General features: G+C 40.4%; 1 pseudogene; it reads left to right on the top strand.

The window, feature by feature from the left end:
* Nucleotides 1-10,029: 10,029 nt before the first annotated feature.
* Nucleotides 10,030-10,200, top strand: LOC133751738 (U2 spliceosomal RNA; annotated as a pseudogene).
* The last annotated feature ends 5,438 nt before the right edge of the window (nt 10,201-15,638 follow it).

The following is a 15,638-nucleotide window of genomic DNA, read 5'->3' on the forward strand; positions in this document are numbered from 1 at the left end:
AAAGAAGTGAAATATCCATATCTACCTTAAATCAATCAAGAAAATATATCTTTTTTTTTTTTTTTGGTGTCATTGCAAGAATGCTTTCACCATGTCACCAGAAAAACAACTCTTTTGGAAGGAATAGGACAATTTTATCCTAATCAAAACATTTTAAAATGTCTGAAAAGAATATATTTCTTCATTTCTAGAATCCTAATGGGTTAACTACTCAGTTGGAAGGAAGTTTTCCTTTTCTTAGGATCAAGACAAGAAAGTAATTCTATGCTTGGATTCATTGAATTGTTTTACGTCGGTTAATGTTCCATTAAGCAGTAAACGGCAAGTATATATGGAGCTTAACTAACTGATATATTTTAAGTGTACTTAAGAGAGCCCCAAAAGAATGCTTCTACAAACAAAATAAAAAACTGCATGGTAATTATGGATTACTTTGTAGCAGTTGCACTGTTTTATGTCATGCACCAAAAAATGCCAATAAATATAGAATTTAAATCATTTTTTCAACAAATACTCAAGTATCTACTGCAAACAAAAAGCATTTAGCTCTAGCAAACAAAATACCTCTCCTGCCTCCCAGGGTCTGCATCTGACAGAACAGTGGGTTAGAAGTAGAGCAACTGAAGTACACTGATGGGGTGGGTGGGTGTCACCCACCACGCTGCAACACCTGTCCTCCAAAGTTGCCTTTTAATTCCATATTTTTCACAAACCATTTGTTTTTACTTTTTAGAGTGATTTGGGATTTATTTATTTGGAAGACAGAGTTATAGAGTGAGCGGGGAAGAGAGAGAGAGACAAAGAGAGACAGATCTTCTGCTATTTTATTGCCCAAGTGACCACAATGGCCAGAGCTTCTTCTGGGTCTCCTACATGGGTGCAGGGGCCCAAGCACTTGGACCATCCTCCACTGCTTTCCCAGGTGCATTAACAGGAAGCTGGTTAGGAAGTGGAGCACCTGGGACTTGAACCTGAGCATGTATGGGATGCTGGCACTGCAGGCACTGTCTTAATCCACTAAGCCACAGTACCAGCCCCTCTACCAACCTTCTGAAGGCCTTTCACAGTCAACAATTATAGTAAGGCTTTGGTACTAAACAATCAGAGAGCAAAATTGCTAATTACTATCAGAGATAGTTTTGAAAGCAGCAAGTTCAGGAATTGGGGTGATTTCACAATTCAGTTTTGGAAATATTAAGTTAGAGATACTTTTTCCATATGTAAATTTTGAGTAGATAGTTGAGTGTACTAGTTTGGAGGGCTGGAATTGTAAATTAAGAAGTAGAGAACAAAGATGCATAAAACCCTGCGACTTGATCTGGGAAGAATGAGGAGAAAGAGATGTAGAAGGAGAGACAATAATAATTTGTTCTAGCACTAAGCCATAGGATACTGGAACATTCGGAAGTTGAGAACAAGAGGATGATCCAGCAAAGTGTACTAGGAAAACACAACTTATTAGAGGGGAACCAAGATAATTGCATCCTGATAGCAAAGTGAAAAAGATATTTCAACGAAAATCTGAAAACCACTATAGTGGCTATATTTAACAGTCGCATGCAAAAGAAAGAATGAGAACTGAGCCATGGATTTTGAAGTGTACAGCTCATTTGTGACTTTCATAGAGCACCATGAGGGACGGAGTAGAAGCAAAAGAGAATGAGCTTTTCTTTTAGCCATCAGGAAGCCAGATTTACCATTCCACTTGATGCCATCAAAAAAGAGAGAAAAAAAAAAAAAAAACAGGCAACGTGTGTGAGACAATGGATTTTTAGACACAGACTATGGCAAGAAGGATAAGGATCTCCCGTGCATTGGAATGTAGGAGGCCTGCCCTCTGGTTGCTCCACTTAGCTCTCACGGGTTTGCAGACTGCAGCGCTGCAAGAAAACGTGAAACACGGCAGAGGCTGGTGTGAGGACAACAAGTCCCTGTCTGCCTGGTTCTTCTCTGACTTTGGAAGTGAAAGTCCTGAATCTTGCACTCTCTTCCACCCACACCTTGGGCTGACAGGGTTAGGTGAGTACTTCACCCACAGACCCAAGTGGAAATGCACCTGAGAGTCCAGAGAACGAAAGCAGCTGCAGTTCACAGGAGAGGAGCCAGATAGGAAGGAAAAGCACTGAGGAGAGAATTCTAGGGCTCTGAGGAAGGCCACCCCCAAACTTTAGGCTGAACATTCATTCCAGTGCTGGGGAAAGAGCCAAATGAAGGGACAGGAGGAAACAGGGCGTGCACTCACTAAAGGTCAAGAGCAACGACTGTATAGAGCAGGCAATCTGTCAGCTATCACAGGCACTCTGCACTGGGAGAGGCACTCAGAAGCAATCTTGCCTCAGCAGTGGGAATAATTAGATCTAGAATAAACGATGCTGTGCATCCAACCTACTGTGTCTTAACAGGGGAGTCTGCAGAGAGGAAAGTGCCCAGAGGAACTTCACTCCTTGTACAATACAGCTCAAGGTGATGTATAGAGTCATAGAAATACAAGGGTACTTCAAAAAGGTCTTGCAAAAAATGAAATTAAGTTTATTTTGGTGAAAATCAAATATGAAACAGATTTTTTTCTTCCATAGTTTGAATTTTCTATGAACCCTTTGCAAACCCCTTGTATGCAGAACTGAATGAGGTAAAATTCACAATAAACGTCATTCAACCAAAAATCACAAGACATCATCAAAAAGCATATTAATGGCTACCAATACTAAGGAGAAAAAAATCTAAACAGATGCTTAACTGATACAAATGCTGGAATAAGCATATAAGAACATTAAAACAATTATTTTAACTATTCCAGATGTTAAAAAGTAAGTTCAGGCATAGAAGTTTTTAAAAATGAGGCGTATCCAACTTCTACAAATAGAAACCACAATGTACATGAAAAATAAAACACACGGGATGAATTAAAAGCTTTTAAGACTTTGCAGCACCGGGTTCTAGTCCTGGTCGGGGCACCAGATTCTGTCCCGGTTGCTCCTCTTCCAGGCCAGCTCTCTGCTGTGGCCCGGGAGTGCAGTGGAGGATGGCCCAAGGGCTTGGGCCCTGCACCCCATGGGAGACCAGGAGAAGCACCTGGCTCCTGGCTTTGGATCAGCGCAGTGCGCCAGCTGCAGCGGCCATTGGAGGGTGAACCAATGGAAAAGGAAGACCTTTCTCTCTGTCTCTCTCTCTCTCTCACTGTCCACTCTGCCTGTCAAAAAAAAAAAAAAAAAAAAAAAAAGAAAGAAAGAAAAAAAGAAAAAGAAAAGACTTTGCAGAAGAGAAGCTTAGTAAACTTGCAGTAGCAAGAGCAAATCTCTGGAAAAAAAAATGTGAAGAAAAAGGAATTTCCTTTTTCCTCAGCTCCAGAGAGCTACACATTCAGGGGACAGGACAGGAAGCTGTAACAGGGAAAGGGGGGAGCAAACATTGGTGAGAGGTTAAAATAAACTGGAGTAGTCTCTGATGCTTTAGTTTCAGTAATGCAAAGAATTACTACTTCATTTTTTTCCATTTCATTATTTATTTAGATTTTTGAAGGTTTATTTATTTATGTGAAAGTCAGAGTTACAGAGGGTAAGGGAGACACAGAGATCTTCCATCCACTGGTTCACCCCCCCCCCCCCGCCCGATGACCACAATGGCCAGGGCTGGGCCAGGCTGAAGTCAGGAGCCAGGATCTTCTAGGTCTCCCACGTGGTCCCAGGGGCCAAAGCACTTGGGCCATCTTCTGCTGCTTTCCCAGGTGCATTAGCAGGGAGCTGGATCAGAAGAGCAGCTGGAGCGCTAACTGGTATTCTAATAGGGGATACCGATATTGCAAGCTGCATCTTAACCTGTTATGCCCCAACACTGGTCCCTAGTTAGCTGCTTCAAGCCTCTCACTACAGTCTTAAGGGCGAGTGAACACTGAGAAACTGTGTCTCCCACAGAACTGCAGTCACACCTTCCCAGACATTATAAATACATCGCTGAACTCACTCTAACACAAATCACTTTTTTACCCATTACATAATAAAATAAATATTTAGTTTTATAGCTCAAAAGACATATGGAATATTAAATGTCTACTTACTTCATTAGTGAAATCCACTTTTTTGCTAAAATTCAGGAGGAGAAGGAAAATAGTTAACACTTAAAATACATGTAATAGCTGAAAAGGAAATCAAATATACAGAAAATTATATTTTTAGAATTTTAGAAATGATTAAGAATTACTTTAGGTACAGCAAATGAATATATTTTAGGTCAACATCTCTATTTTAAAAGTATCTGCTAGCTTACAGGCATATTCCACATGTTTTGCACAAGACAAAGACAAGATTTGTTGAAAAATGTTAATAACTTCTCCCATTCTTTTCTTCAACTTCTTCCTAAAAGTTGCACTCCAAAGTGTAACCATGTGATTAATGAATTAAGATTTTTGACTAGAAACATGAAAAAGATATGTTTGCATACAATGCAAATATTCAAAATGGAAGTTTCCCATTTAGATGCAAAATTATATTTTTAGAAAGGCATTAAATAATAACATAAAATTGGGGGAAAATTCAACTGGAAAGAAAAACTGGTGTACTTGTATACTGAACAAATACAGCATATGTAAGCATATAGAACCTACTGGCACTGTTCAAAATGTCTGCAGTAACAAACTGAGTAAGTTCTCAAAGGTTCGCAGTTTCTGGGATTTTAATACTCTGTGTGACTTAAAATTCACAATAGAGGATATTTTAATCTACCATCTCTAAATTTTTATGCTTGACTGGATTCTGACATAAGGACAAACTTAAAGATTTATAACTCAATTCTGCATGACTTTAGGGTTCATAAATTGGTACAGATAAGTGCATTTTTAAACAGCTTGGAGGTACAATTGATGTGTAAAAACACTACCCACGTTTAGTGTGTACAGTTTGATGAGTTTTGATGGATGCAGATAGACCCATAATGGTAGCTCCACTATCAAGGTAATAAACTCAATTATCTTCAAAGATGCACGTTCTCTCTCTCTCATAAGTAGGCTGCACATGAAATGTACTTTATTGACAATTTATTAAGTGCAGTATGTTGTTGGTAACCATAGGCACTCTGTTGTACAGATCTGTGGCACTTATCCCATGGAATTGAAACGTTACACTCACTGGACAGCGAACCCCTATTCTCATCAATTCCCAAGCCTTGTTTCTCTCCTTCTATTCATTTGGCTATTGTAAATACCTCATATATGTGTACATGTGCAGTTAAACATTTGAATATTAGAGAGAGAGAGAGAGAGAGAGAGAGAGAGAGAGAGAGAGAGAGAGATTTTCTGGGTCACTCCCCAGATGGCCATAATAGCAAGGTCCGGACCAGGCTGAAAATACATACTCCATTCTGATCTTTCACACGGCTAACAGGTGTATGAGTACTTGGTTCATCTTACACTGCTTTCCCAGGCACATTAGCAGGCAGCTGGATCAGAAACAGAGCAGCTGGGAATTAAACCAGCCCTCCAATAGGGGACACCAGCATTGCAAGCAGTAACTTGACCTGTGGCATCAGAGTCAGCCTCCACATTTGCCTTTTCGAGACTGGTTTATTTCATTTGTTATCCCGTTTTCTGGGTCAATGCATGTCGTTGCAAATGGTAATATTTTCTTCCTTTTTTTAAAGTTTAATTAATTTATTTAAAAGGCAGAGTTACAGAAAGGCAGAAGCAGAGGCAGAGAAAGGGAGAGTCTTCCATCTGCTGGTTCACTCCCAAATGGCCACAATGGTCGGGGCTGCGCTGATTCGAAGCCAAGAGCCAGGAGCTCCCACGTGGGTGCAGGGGCCCAAGCACTTGGGCCATCTTTCCCTGCTTTCCCAGGCCATAGCAGAGAGCTGGATCAGAAGCAGAGCAGCTGGGACTTGAACCAATGCCCATATGGGGTGCTGGCACCACAGGCGGCAGCTTTACCCACTACACCACAGTGCTGGCCTCCAATATTTTCTTCCTTTTAAGACTGAATAGGATTCCATTTTATAAGTATATTTCCTTATACATTGATCAGTTGATGGATATTTGGGTTGTTTTCCTATCTTTAAAAAAAAAGTTTTATTGATTTATTTGAAAGGCAAAATGACAGAGACAGAGAGAGAGAGAAAATCTTCCATCTGCTGGTTCACACCCAAATGGCCACAACAGCCAGGATTGGGCCAGGTGAAGCCAAGAGCTGCAACCTTACCCTTGTCTTCCACATGGGTGGCAGAGGCCCAAGCACTTGGACCATCATCTGCTGTTTTTCTGGGCACACTAGGAGGAAGCTGGATGGGAAGCAGAGAAGCTGGGACTCCAACAGACGCTCTGATACTGGATTCCAATGCCCTCAGCAACAGCTTAAACTGCTATACCATAGCAGTATCCCCTGTTTTATCTTGAATATTGTGAGAAATGAACCCAGAAGTGCATCTATCTCTTCTAGATCCTGATTTCAGTTTCCTGAATATATCACATAACCAGAAGTAGGATAACTGGATCATACAGTAGTTCCAGTTTTAAATTCAAATTCAGAACAACTGCACCATTTTGTGTTCCCACCACTAAATTACAAAGGTTCCAAATTCTCTATGTTCTCACCAATTCTTGTTTTCTTACTTTTGATAACAGTCATACTACTATTATGTTCTTGATTTATATTCCTTTATGATCAGTGATGTTGAGCACACGTTCATATCTTTTTTGGCCATTTGTGTGTGTTCTTTTTAAAACAGGTGTTTTCCTCTCATTTTTAATTGTGTTATTTGGGTATTATGCTATTGGCTTGTAGGTGTTTGTAATACATTTTTAATATTAATCTCAACAGACAAATGGCTTGTAAATCATTCCTCTACTGCAAACAATGTCTTTTCCCTCTTTAGCTTGGTTCTTTTTTGTTGTACAGAAGTGTTTTTGCTTTGATGTAGGTGCATGTGTCTATTTTTGGTTTGACTGCCTATGCTGATGGTGTCATATGTAAGAAATCATTTAAGGGAAACTTTTAGGCTTGACATTCCAAACTCTTAGAAGAAAACACAGAGAGGGAGTAAGTACATGTTAAATGATGAACAGTATGAATCTTTTAATAGCACCCAAATATGTTGATGGTGACGTTTAGAGACTATAATTATACAAGCTTGTGATCTGGTAAAACTGCTTTCCGGTATATCCACAGACACTTTATCAGACTGATACATGAGGACTCCACAGTGGTTAACATGAGTGAAAATTAGATCATGTCTGAGTTCTACTTCCTAAGTAATAACTTCAGGCACCCCAGTTTCTCTGACAAAAACAATTGTTGGGACTGGTGCTGTGGTGTAGCCAGTAAAACCGGTGCCTATGGCTCCAGCATCCCATATAGTCACTGGTTCGAGTCCCAGCTGCTCCATTTCCAATCCTGCTCCCTACTAATGCACCTAGGAAAGCAGTGGAAGATGGCTCAAATGCTTGGGCCCCTACACCCATGTGGGAGACCCTGAAGTCCTGGCCTCGGACTGGCACAGCTCCAGTTGTTGTGGCCATTTGGGGAATGAACCAGCAGATGGAAGGTGTCTCTGTTTCTGTCTTTGCCTCTCTCTCTCTCCATAACTCAAATAAAAAAATAAATCTTAAAAAAATTATTGTGGTTACTGGAGTCTAATTACAACCAAATTTTGGGATGACTTTTCAACAAATCTAAAATTTGTGTGATACGAAAAACTCCACACCACTTTTGTCTTATGAACTGTAAGATATCTTCCAGTTTCACTCCACTTTCTGCTAATTCTAGGACAACAAGCCCTGGAGCTCTACAAACCCTATAACATAAAAGTAATACTAAAACCTGGATCTTGATGAATCTTAATTTTCACAACATTCGACCAGTCTCAGTCACCAGCAATATGATAGTATGGTGGCAAACAATTATCAAAACACCATGATGCCTTCCTTGTTCACACGAAGGAAGAGCTATAATGTTTTTGTTTCACATAATTTTCCTATGTAGAAACTACACACTTCCTAGGTTGCACTGTAAATGTGTTTAAGACCACATTATTCAGATTGTGTGACAGTGCTTGAAAAACTTCTTGGAAAAAAGGAATGAAAAGACAAGTTTTGGGTACAAAAAATTGAAATTCGTGCACATTTTTTTCATGATCATGTCATGAATTCTTTAAAAGTACCTTGTATGCATGGATTTCAAACTTATTTGTGCCAAAATAATCCTATCTTTTAATTCCATTTCCACAAACTCTTTGAAGTATGCTCACATGTAATAAGAAATATCATGTTTTTGTATGTGACTTCCACGGGAGCAGAGCAGTTTATTCAAGCAATGTTAATTCCGTTAAAGACGGCATCCAATAGAGTTGTGAATGCATGTTCCAACTGGAATAGAAAAATAGTGTAGAGAAAATGAATTAGAAGTTGGGAAGAATAAGAAATGATATGAAGCCCCTAACCAGAAGAAGCCCAATGTTCCAAGCCAGATCTACTGAAAAAAATAGAATGAAGACACATGGAGGTTTACCCTCTCCAGGTCACAACTCTTGTAAAATGTCTTTGCAAATTTCAATTAAATACTCTGTGTCCAAGTGAACTATTCTCACAGGGAATTCTTGTTGTGGCAATGATCATTTTAGCAGTCCCCTTGTGTTCATCAAGGCCTTGCTTTGCCTGGCAGTAGACACCATCCTCCTTGGGGAACTCCATAAATGTGACCGGGAACACCACAGCAAAGCAGTGTTTCTGTGATCTAACTGGACTGCTAGTCCCCTGGAAGCAGCACGGTAGGTAGCTACAGGCTCCACTTTGCAAGGAATGACTGAGCAGAGCATGGCCCTAAGTGGACACTGCGCAGAAGGAGCCAATACGCCTTTGATTAGGCTCAAAGATTAGCTTTTATACCAAGAAATAACATCGGGGAGATGGAGGAACCCAAAATCACTGCGATGAAGAAGATTTTTATGAAGTAAACCTACCTAGTTAAGAGAAGAACTTGATGGAGGCACGTGAGAAATTCACAAAGGCGTTCAAAGGACAAATGTTAAGGATATACAAGGCACTGGGGAAGGATGTCTATTAGTGATCTTTTCCAAGAGGTAGATCAGAGCTTCCTGTATGAAAACACTTCAATAACTTCCTTTTTTTTTTTCTTCTCAGAATGAGATGAAAAACCCCTGCCCTGTATGCATGGGCTGACCACTGCCTCTCTCTCTTCATCCTCATCACCACAGGATCTCCTCATTTTCCTGGGAGTTCATATTCCCTTGTATAACTCCAAGGAGCATGGTTTCCTTTCTCTGTCCCTTTGTAATAAAGGGTTGGTAAGAGCTAGAACCTGGATCCTCACTCAGGTCTACAGTGTTAGCAACATTGCTAGCCTCCTTGCTGATTTGAAAAACCATGCATAGCTTTTTTCATATTATGAACTTTTGTGATAATTTGAAGATACCATATACCCATGGATTCCAAAAAAAATTTTGCACCAAAACAAATTTGCTTTTCTAATTTCACTTTTCTCAAAGGTCTTGGAAAACCCTCATATGGTTACGATGTATGGCTAGTGTTATAGACCATCCTAAAAGTTGATGGGCACACTTCCTTGTCCCATCAATACAGGAAAGTAGATCACAGTCTGCATTTCACTTTAAAGCCGTCTGCCCTGGTTCTGGATTCCCAGGAGAGAATATCAGTCCCAGAGTCACTGAGTGCCCTTTCCAGCCAGGGATTATCAAGTTCCTGCTGACTTAGCTTCAAAGGCTGCTGTCAGCAATGCAGAGGGCTCCAGTGGACGGACTTCTTATTTTTAGAAGTACTGCACTCTCTATTCTAAAAATAGCCCCTAACAGTTCTCAGCATCCAAAACCCCCTTGGGAGAATGCACACGTGTGTACATCTTTCAACTTAATGGGATCTGGTAGGAAATTTTCTTAGGGGAAAATATCACGAATTGAACATCAATGAGATGACAAACTTTGAGCTCTGTGGACTAAACTTCTATAGATATTCAAGGCACAGTGGACTAGGAGTAGAACAAAAGGAAAAGGCAATTTTAAAAACTGTTCATCATCGCTTCTCAGCCTTTTGGCTAAGATCAAGTGTAAAAACTGTTCATCAAACAGGAAAGCAAATGTAGTCACCACTGTTCAGTCAGGTTGGTAATGGCCAACTCTGAGTTTTGGTGTTAATGGACCCATGGTCAGGGTGGATTGTTTCTTAAGCTTTACCCTGCATGTTTTCTATGGTCCTGTCCATCCCTCTCATTTAACTAAGAAAATAAGAAGAAAAGCACTCATTCTCTCCGTATTTCAATGTAATAGCATTTCTCAAGCTAGCAAAACATCAATGGTTTTAATCCTTTAGCAAACCTACTTTCTGCTTGGTTGCCATCATCTTCATCTCCATCTTCCTTAAAGTAATGTTGCAAATCATAGCTAGAACCCTCTTTACACTCTAAATACAAGGGTACTTGGAGACATTTGTGGAAACATGGAATTCAAAGATAAGTTTATTTTGGTGCAAAATTGTTTGAAAGCTGTGCACCTGAAGAGTCTTCAGAAAGTTCATGGAAAATGCATTTTATGAAAAACTATACATAGATTTTAAAAAATGTGCCAAGGCAAGCCCATCATTTAATTCCATTTCCCACACAGCTTTTTGAAGTCCCCTTGTACTTTTTCGACTCAATGGCAAACAACAAAGCTATGAAGGGTTTCAGAACTCTCCCTTTTCCACTATTAGCCATTAACGTCACGAGTGTCTCACTTAAGCTTTATTTATTGATGGCTGCACTTGGCCCTATTACTATAACTTCTACTCCTACAACTGACCCTTGTCACTGACTCCTCACAGCCCCTAATACAGCACTGCCATCAGGAATCCTCTCTTTCTGCCCCTCTTCCTATGGGTCCCTCAGGGAGATGGGCCAAGGTCACCTGCTGTCACACCATTTCAAAGTGGAGCAGACACATTTTAGGCAGCATGGTTACTACACCACATTTGACTGAAAGCATACATAGCCTGCATCCCCAGAGAACAGATGACCATGCCCTCAGCCCTCCAGAGCACTCTCTGTTTCTTTTCTGAGTATATCCATCTGAGGTATCCATCTGATGTCTGTCCCTATTGTGCTCTGGGGACGTGGATTGGTAGATACAGGGCTGTTTGAATTCGATCAGCCTTGGTGATTACAGTTTTCAGTTTATGGAGGTAGAATCCCAAAATCTTATTGGTAGTCATGGTTTTCTAGTCCTTTTATAGCCTCAGCTTTCTCCTTTCCCAACGTCCAGACTATAGAAAAATCAGTTTAGTGAGTCCATTTCTAATGTTCCTGGATTTCAGTTCCAGTATACTTGAAACTCAGGCCACTCCTATTGGGATCTGACTTGTAAATATTTTAAAATATTTTCCCTCACATACCTCTCAATGACTATCTATAAGACCAGGGAAGTCAGGAGTCAAACATTAACATCTCCAGATCAGGAAATCAGAAAGAATGGTGTTACATGTTTGCATGGAGAGGTATGTTCGTTACACTAGGTATTATGGTTTGCTTATTTCTACAAGGGTACAAAAAGGATTCACAACATCTGCTTAGAAACAGAACAAAGGAGAAAGTCCACAAGGCTTCCAGTGAGAAATATCTAAAAAATGAAAGTAACAAAACACTAATAATTGTTATTTCTAACTTAAGACAAACATGGCACAGTGGGGGGGTCTCTTAATTAAATGGGCTGTTGCTGCTTTTGTATACTGTATATTTTGTACAAAATGGCAACATTTGTTTTATCTGTGCCCACCCTGGTTGTTTGTGGCCACTCCGTATCTCACCCCACCTGTTTGATCTGATTACAGGGATCACGCTCAGGCTTGAGGTTGGGGATGCTGAGGTTCCCTGGGTTGGTTTCCTTGGAAACACACCCGCAGGTGTCGTTCGTCTCCATGTTAAGAGGTGCGAGCCAAAATTGCAAGCTCTTTGCCTCTTCACATGTAGCCGTTTCACAGTATGTGCATACTTCAAAACATCACGTTGTGCACAGGACATAATTAGTAGTACACTATATTATATATGTAGGTATATGAAGAGAGTCTTCTCGTCTACTTGTTCAATGCTCAAATATCTGCATATGTATACTATCCAGGGCTTGACTGGGGCTGGATCCTGGAACTAGGACACACACACACACACATACAAAACTATTTATCAATTACAAATAAATTTTTAAAACCTATCAGGATAAATGCTACAGGCGTGACTATTCAAAAAGGAAGGCAATTGGAGACACAGAGACACTGATACTGAGCACCAGATACAGGTGTCCACGTCCCTGCAGCTGTTTCTGCCGAGTTCTTCATTCTGTCACTTGAGTCCCCCTTTTAGTTTCCTCCACAAAAACGAGGCTGTGTGAACAACTGAGTCAGTTTGTCAGATTGTTTCCTGATTATAGAAGTTCAGCGTTTCTTTTTATTATTTGGAGTGGTTTTTGTTCCCTTCTGTTCACACCGATAGGATTACTTTTAAAATGATGTGGCCCTTTTGGGTACCAATGTAGAATGTATTGGCTTAGATGAAAACCCTGAGCCTCCTTGAGATAAACTCCATTCTACCCTGAGTTTGCTCCTCAATAGTCTTTTCTGGGACAACACTCATTGGATCCTTAAAGACCTCGTTGTGCAGTAAAAACAGGCTCCCGGCAATGCTCTTAAAAACCTTTCCAAAATGCGATCTGCGTTGTCACACAGCAGTGAAAGCTGCCGCCAACACCAGCTTCCCACATGGCTGCTGGTTTGTGCCCCGGCTGCTCCCCTTGCAATCCCGCTCCCTGCTAATGGCCCGAGAAAAGCAAGGGAGGATGATCCAAGTGTTTGGGCCCCTGCTACCCGTTCAGGAGATCTGGAGAGAGCGCCTGCTCCTGGCTTCAGTTTGGCACAACCTCTGGCAATTGCAACCTTTTGGAGAGTAAACTAGTGGATGGAAGATCTCTCTCGCTCTCTGTCTGTCTGTCTCTCTCTTTCCCTGTCTCTGTGTAACTCTTTCAAATAAATAAATCTTTAAAAAAATATCTGAAAATCTTTTATATCTGTTGGAAAGAATCAATGAGCACCATAGCTTTTATTTTCTGAGGTCTTAACAAGAAATCTTATAGGTCCACCTTAAATTCGCTCTTTTTCTTGATGCCATTTCTTCATCTAGGCATTGTACGATTTTATTTTTATCATCTAGAGAGACTAGGAGTAAGAAATAATTTTATTTTAAAACTGGGCAAGTCCTGAATCTTTTCTTTCCTCTGAATTTCACTCATAAACTTAGTAATCCCTTTGTGTAGCTCTGCTTTTATCTGTACCTCATTATACCCACTAAAAGAAAAATAGCTTATGCTTCCAAAATCTCCATAGCCAGACTCATTAGCTCATGGAATGCAATTTTTCTTCCTTTCTCTTTTGAGAGACAGAGTGAGAAAGAGAATCGCCATCTATATTGGTTCAATGCCCAAACATCTGCATATTTACAGTGGCCAAGGCTTGACAGGGGGCTAGATCCTGGAACTGGGAACTGAATCCCGCCTCCATGTGTGTGGCAGGAACCCGGTCACTTGAGCCATCACTTGATGCCCCCCAGAGTCTGCACTAGCAAGGAGCTGGAGTCAGAAGCTAGAGCTAGGAACGAAACAGAGACACTCCGTGTAGGAAGCAGGCGTTTTAATGGCTAAGCCCACTGCTCATCCTCTGCTTTCAGTATTAACACAACTAGGAGTTTTACCAAACATTCTGCTACCTCTAGCTTCAAACATTGTTCTCTATTCCTTTACCTAACAACCTCTTCAAGGCCTGTCACTACAGTCTCTTCAATCTGCTTGGCTTCTGCCCACCATCTAGGCACAAGACAACACCAGCTGCAGGTCTGGGATACAGGTGTGCTCCACTTCCAGACACTAAATTTTTGTTCTGCTTATCTGTTGCTGCAGGAAAAATTAGCCCAACTCTTAATGGCTTTGTGAAGCCCTCATTTTGTATCTTACAATTGCTGTGGGTCAGTAATTCCACACGGGAATGACATTATATAGATCTGCCTTGGTTTCTTTCATGAAGTTTCACCTAGACCGTGGCTGGAGCTGCTTCCAGAGTACTGGGGCCATCTTTCTCCATGGAGTCAGAGCTTGTCCATGCAATCCATTTGCATGCAATAGCTTAGATTTGCTCAAAACACATCAGTCTCAGAGCTCTTGTTTACATGTTCCCATGATCAAGGACATAACTTCATTTCTTTTATAACCTAACCTCAGAAGCCACCTATAATTATCCATTTTAGTCACAGTTCCTCCAAAATTCAAGGGGAGGGAATTTAGACCCCACCTCTCAATAAATTTGGCCTGGTGCTTTGAAATTTCTTCAGTAACTTTGGTTTATTTTAATCGTCATTTCTTTTAAGGTCTTGAGTGTCTCAACCATGACATCTCCTACAGATTTTTCAGGAAAGTGCTAGTATCAGTTTTGCTAGCTTTATCATAGTTCTCTAAGCATTCAATATGGTGGCTCCAGATTGTCTTATTCATCTACTCTATGGCCTCTCTGCTCTCCCGAAACAGCAGGTTAGGCCAAGCTCTGTTGGGCCAGCTTGCCTGTGCATGAACTCTTTCCTCTCTTCTGCTCACTTAGCCCCTGTTTCTCACCATCGTCTACTGTAGCAACGTCTATTTAAAATCAGTTACACTACATGATAAGACTTCCGAGTGAGCAGCCCTGACCTTCAGCTCTGCAGGGTTTTCCATTACACAATTGACTTCTTTGCTCCCGTAAAGATCCTGGAATTGAAGACATTTCGCTATATCAGCACAAATATCTTAGTAGAACCATGTGTATATTATAACAGGCGACAAAGAAAGTCGTGACTGCTTCATATTAACAGGCTGCAAATACAATCCTGATGACGATGAAATTTTCCATGATCTTGCTCTTATTACTGCTTAAGGGAATGAGCAGAAACATGCAAATACGAGCATTTCTAATGATACTAGGCCCTCAAGACAAAGCTTTGTTAGTTTTTTCCTCTAATCTTTCTTATTTAGAACTCTGACCAGAGCATCAGGTTTTGAAATGAAGACTAAACTCCTATGTATTTGAAGTACTGCTTTGTGCATCAGAACAGTCTTTCGTTTTTTCAGCGTTTAAGCACATTTTAATTTTTTCCTTTTTCTTTTTATTAATATAAAGAGAACAGATTTCATGTATTTCATGGGTACAGTTCTAATAATCATATTCCATCCCTCCCTTACTCCTCCCCCCAATGCCCACTTTCCCTCCCTTATTTTCTTTCCATTAGTTTTTGCAAAAACATAATTTTAGTCTACTCTATAATCACTGGCTTAATTCACCACCAACCATAATACACAACAAGTAAAAAGTAAGGAGACCACAATCCAAAGGAGTATAAACAAGAGCTAAATACTACAATCAAATCACAAGATAGCTGTTTAATTCCTATACATATTTTATATTCCATTTTAACTGCATATATCAGAGAAAAAATATGGTATTTGTCTTTTTGAGACTGGCTTATTTCACTAAGCGTAATGGTTTCCAGTTGCACCCACTTTATTGCAAAAGACAGGATGTCATTCCTTTTTTATGGCTGAGTAGTTTATACCACATTTTCTTATCCAGTCATCAGAGTCATCAG

The sequence above is a fragment of the Lepus europaeus genome, chromosome 22 (assembly GCF_033115175.1).
Source record: "Lepus europaeus isolate LE1 chromosome 22, mLepTim1.pri, whole genome shotgun sequence".
In the NCBI taxonomy this organism is placed as follows: Eukaryota; Metazoa; Chordata; class Mammalia; order Lagomorpha; family Leporidae; genus Lepus; species Lepus europaeus.